The sequence below is a fragment of the Silene latifolia genome, chromosome 2 (assembly GCF_048544455.1).
Source record: "Silene latifolia isolate original U9 population chromosome 2, ASM4854445v1, whole genome shotgun sequence".
NCBI lineage: Eukaryota > Viridiplantae > Streptophyta > Magnoliopsida > Caryophyllales > Caryophyllaceae > Silene > Silene latifolia.
This window is the reverse complement of record NC_133527.1, coordinates 63,509,961-63,515,960: the sequence shown is the minus strand read 5'-3', so window position 1 is coordinate 63,515,960 and position 6,000 is coordinate 63,509,961.

Sequence of the window (6,000 nt, the reverse complement as noted above, 5' to 3'; positions counted from 1 at the left end):
TATCACTGTATGGCCAAACAGTGCTTTTGCCCAAATGAAGGCAAGTCTTCATCTGAAAAGGTCACGGCATTAGTGAGCCGTGGTTGACTTTGGGCGACGTAGGTGACAATATCATCTGGGGTAGTACTTGGGGATATGGTCATGTTTATTGGCGCTTGCAGCAAGGCTTGACGGTGTTTAAATGAGCTATAGTTTAGTTGCCAAATGGAGACATCAGCCTTAATCTTTTGGGGCTTCTTAATGAGGGAAGCCTCTGAGGTCGACCCTTCACTAAGTGCCTCGACTAAAGTAGGTTCTTTTGAGGGTCCCTTATCTGGAACATCCTTGGCAATAGAAGTGTGGCTCGCCTTCTTAACTCGATAGGGGCGCCCAGATCGAGTCAGATGATTTGACTCAAGGACATCCTTCCATAGTTTTAAGATTTCATCTTGGGTTCATTGGACAATCGCTCCTTTGTTAAGGTAGATAATATCTTAATTATCGTCCCAAATTCCATGGATTTCATTCCCACTCCGGATAATGTATGGTGTGCAGTCGATATCGAAATCCCCAAATCGAAGTTCGTTCTTGGGGCTTGGAAGGTACTTTGAAAAATCAATGAACTCCTTCCTTACAAAGAAACCTTTTAGGCGACAAACGGGCCGGATCAAATGGGTCATATCAATATTGTCTTCGACAAATACTGTAACAACTCAGATTATAAAAAAAAAGGAAAAACTTATATTAAAAGAACTATCGGAGTATAACAATGATAAAAGGGTCAAGGTGGCGGATACACCTGACCAATCCGGTTCGCTACTAAAACCAAAACAAACTAATACATTATTTCAAGGTTCTCAAAACAAGAAAACAAACTCCTAATTTATTATTCATCTCGCCGCACAGTACTTCCGAGCAAGATATCATCCAAAATAGTAACAATCTGAACAACCTGAGAATGGGGGTTGAGAATCAGTCGGGAGTAACTAGATGCTCTCCCAGTCATGTTTACAATAATTTAATATAACCAACAATCAATAACAATTAAATGTAAAACCAGTAAACACGTGAGACCGTATATACTCATGAAAACTCGACACCAACTTACCATTAAATAATGATATGATCAGACAACCATTTATAATGATAACTCCAGGTTAGACAACATGAGAGGACACATGACGACAAACCATGTTATGAAACCATGTAGAATCTTAGGATCATCAAACTCAATGCAAATATAACCAAACCAAAAAACTACTAGAGCGTATAACGAACTGCCTCTAGCCACGAGCACCGTGTATAGAATGAACGCCGTTAGAGCGATTAACGAACTGCCTCTAACTGCTAGAGCGATTAACGAACTGCCTCTAGTTGATGGACCAATTAATGAACTGCACCCATCGGGTTCTGGACCGATTAACGAACTGCATCCAAGGTACTATGTATAGCGTATAACCACTGCCTATATGCCTAAGACCCGGCCAGACCTCTCGGTGCAATAACTGTACACCGAACGACACTCGGGGAACATAGTGAGTAACGAACTGCCTCTTCTACCCCCCGACCATACGCCATGCAACCATCCCCGGAGGGTAGCGTTTGTTTATTCAGATAGTATATAACTGTAACTATCGTCATCTATATAACCATCCAACCAACAAATGCACAGTATAACTGACTGTACCAATAATGCATGGACAACATCATGACACAACTTATAGAATAGTGTAACTGACTGTGCTACTAATCATACGAACAAGAGTAAATAAAACATATGCACAAATATTGTCATATAATATAACTGAACGCCACATAACATGTGAAACAAGTATTAACCATTTAATGTTATAGTACTCCAGCTATAACTTTAACAATACCCTTACCTCGTAACTCAACGTTATATTATCTCAGCTATAACATTGACTTCATTAGCCCAATCTTCCATTAGCATTAGCTATAACATCGATATGTGATTTAAGTTATAGTAGTTCAGCTATAACATTGAGTCAAAACCTCAAAGTTATACAGCTTCATCTATAACTTTATCACGACCCCAGAGTTGTACAAATCAGCTATAACTCTAGGTCTTCACATAAACCACCACCAAGCCGCCATTAAGGTTTCCATTGGGAACCCCAGCCGCACGCCAAAAACACCCAAAACGGAGCATAGGCAATATACATTATGTAAATAAAACAATAAAACGCATACGCAAATACACAAACACAATTAAACATGAAAATAAACAATCAAACATGTTCTAATTACGCAAGTCAATTATTTAATCATGTAAATTACATCAATTGGCATAAAGACAATTAAAGGAAAATACCTAGTTATCTTTTTAGCAATTAATGAAAACCTTCATATAGAATACGACCAACAAAGCCTTTTCTCCAACACGTGTCAACGTCCCAAAAATCGACTTTAAAGAAAGGCATAAATCAAAACCCTTGGAAACGCCATGAAAGACTATTCTTCTTCTTTACCCATTAAAACAAGAGACCCAAAACGCATGTCTAAAGGTCCATACAAACAATCTCCATAAAATTATTTGGAGAAGAATAGTTTGTAAAGATAAGAGCAAGGATTGTGAAAATATGATTTGTGTATAAGTTTGGAGGAAGGAAAGATGTAAAACAATGGAGTCAAAGGGAGAAAAGAAGAACACAGAGTTGTGAAAATGGCAGCTGCAATGGGTGGAAAAAAGAAGAGCAAGGAACAGGCAAGCATAGTAGATGGTAAGCTGAAAATGTCACCACTCCATCGAAAAATGTTCATAGTTTAAGTTAAAAATGTAACTTTCTTATCAGCGTTTTTTTTTACCTCTGTTTGCGTGGTTTGACATGAACTTAACATGGTGACATCTAAGCTTAAAATGGTCACATATGTTGTGAAGTTTAATATGTCATAATGTTATTCAGTTGATGTACCCATTTTAGGATGTGGTTGTTTATAGGTAACATCATCTGAACATGGCAACCATAATGACGAAGTATAATGACATATGTTTGAGTGTGAAGGTGTGACCATCTTAGTTGTTATATGTAGGTATGTTTAAGTGACATGTATCCTTCTAATACGGTGACATGTATATTAGTGGTGAAGATGTGACCATCTTAGTTGTTATTAGTAGTGTCATAGATTTAGTTTAATATGGTGACATATATTCTCTAAAAGGGTGACATGTTTGTTAGTCTAAAAATGTGGCCATCTTAGTTGTTATATGTAGGTATGTTTAGGTGACATGTATGCTTCTAATATGGTGACATGCATATTAGTGGTAAAGATGTGACCATCTTAGTTGTTATATGTAGGTATTGTTAAGTGAGATGAACATTAAATTAGTGTTATCAGATTAGTTTACTCTGGTGACATCTATGAAAGTGACCATCTTTGTTAGCTGAGATACCTATTTTAGGATGTAGTTTATTGAATATGAAAGCATTTAAAAAGGTAACAATATGTGGGAAGAATGATGACATATTTTATATTTAAAAAATGTGACCATCTAAGGTGTAAAAGGTGACCTTTATAGTAGTGTCATAAATTTGTTTAATATGGTGACATATATTCTCTAAAAAGGTGACATGTTTGTTAGTCTGAAAATGTGGCCATCTTTGGAGCTGATGTACCTATTTGTTGATGTGGATGAATTTCTGTCAGAGTATTTAAAATGGTAACATTAAGGATGAATAATGATGACATAGTTTTTAGTATCAAAATTTAATCACCTTAGTTGTATTCTGTATAGGTGTTCAGTTGAGTTGAACATTAGAGCAATGGTGACATCTATTCTCTTAAATGGTGACATTGTTGTAAAAGCATCTAAATTGGTATCATTATTGGAGTTAATGTGCAAGCAGAGCCATTAAAAGTGGACAAGAAAAAGGCCACTGCTGGGGAATGCTCGAAGGAGTTGGAGCTTGGCCAAGACTCAAAGAGAAAGACAACCACAAGTGCAGGGGATCAAAAAGTGGTTAAGAAAAGATGGAGAAAGGAAGGAACGTAAGTTGCCTATAGTTCTAAACTATGTGACCATTTAATTGTGTATCCACCAACTATTATTCTTTAACGACTAAATAATGGTGTCCGGAAATTGGAAATTGAAGTCGGTCGAGGTACATGGGTCACCAGCTTCACTACACTATGCTATTCAGCACTTATCAACGGCTTAAAGGAAGGACGTTGAAGAGATTGGGTTCGAGGGCCTTCTAGAGCGGAAGGCATCTAAGTTTTTTCATACTATGGTTGATTGGTTGTTGGAGTGTTATGATACGTTTACAAGGCTGTTCTTATTCAATAGGATTGTCCAGTTCACAGTAAGTAAACATGATGTGTATGATGTCTTCATGTTACCGTGTAAGGGCCAGTCAGTACCGGCGGTAACAGACGATAAAGTGGTTGTGCAATTCCGAAGAGAGAAGTTCGGTGTTTTGCCAAAAAAAGATATATCTTTAGACAAGGTGAAGGGTGAAATGATGAAATTGGTTCAAGGTGGACCAGATTTTAAAAATTGTTTGTATTGTTTACAATGGGATCATTCTTGGTCCCAACAGCCAAAACCGTGTTGACGTGAGGTTGATTGGGGCGGTGGAGGATGTAGCTGTCATTCCAAACATGGACTGGTGATCTTACGTGCTTGATCGTTTGGATTATGCCGTGGATTCATGGAAGAACAACGATAGCAAAAGCATGGATGGCTGCCTAATGTTCTTTCAGTTGCTCTATTTTCATCGCCTATATTGGAGGGGTGAGCCTGCCTTATCTACCCTACCCTTGATACGACATTGGAGCTATGACGAGATGAAGGCGCGGGTTAAGGAGGAATTCAAGGCTTACACTGTTCATAGAGGCTTTGGTATAGGGATCTGGGATCTGAAGACGTACCCGATCTCCATGAGTCTGGAAAAGTCATTCTACAGGCTCCTTGTTGAAACTGTTAGTGCTGAAATGGAAGCTATGGTACAGGAGGAAGCTCGACCAACTAAGAAAAGAGCTGAGAAAAGAACGGCTGCAAAGAATAAAGGGCTTAGGTGTTTGTCGCTTCCGCTACCAGATGGCCTCCCTACCGATGTGGAACTCTGCAAGAAGTATAAAGACGTAAGTCCCTTGAAAAATTTATTGTTCACTTAGAGTTGTTGAGTGTGTTTACAACTTAAACTGGTTACATATTGTACTTCAGATGGTGACTTAGAATATCTTTTATTCTCTTTTCATTGATGTTGTATGCTCAAAGTTAAAATGTGACCATCATAGCTGTGATATGTTGGTGTGTTGAAATGTTATGATCTTATTAAGGTGGTTACATTCTCACTAAAGATAATGACATCCTCGCTAAAGATAGTGACATTCTAATTGCATTAGCTTCATTTTAAGATTATTATTTTTTAGTGTTAAAATGTGATCATCATGGGTGTGATATGTAAATGTGTTTAAATGTGATGGTCTTATGGTGACATTCTCACTAAATCTGGTGACATTCTGATTTCCTAGCTTGAGATTGAGATTGTTATATTTTAGTGTTGAAATGTAACCATCCTAGCTGTGATATGTAGGTGTGTAAAAATGTGATGATCTTATTAAGTTGGTGACATCCACACTAAAAATGGTGACATTCTGATTGCAATCCCTTCAGTTTTTGAATGTTTCCTTTTGCTGCTCAAAAGTGACCATCGTAGTGGTGATATGTAGGTGTGTTTAATTGTTATTATATTATTAAGTTGATTTCCCTATTTGAGATGTGCTACATTCACCAAATGAGTTGCAACATAATCAATGTTTGTCTATGTGTAGGAGCGTGTACTGAAATGGTACATGTCAAAGAGGAACCAACAGTTGGTCTCACGCTTGCACCGTTAGATGGCAGTAAAAATGGAGGCGGATCCTAGTGTGTCTGAAGCGGTGGCGCAAACGAAGCAGGCAGATGCCGGAGAAGTGGGAGCATCGGAAGAGACATTCACGCAACAATTCAAAAACGACCCCGTATTCTATGTTGCCTTCATTGCCATGCTTGAT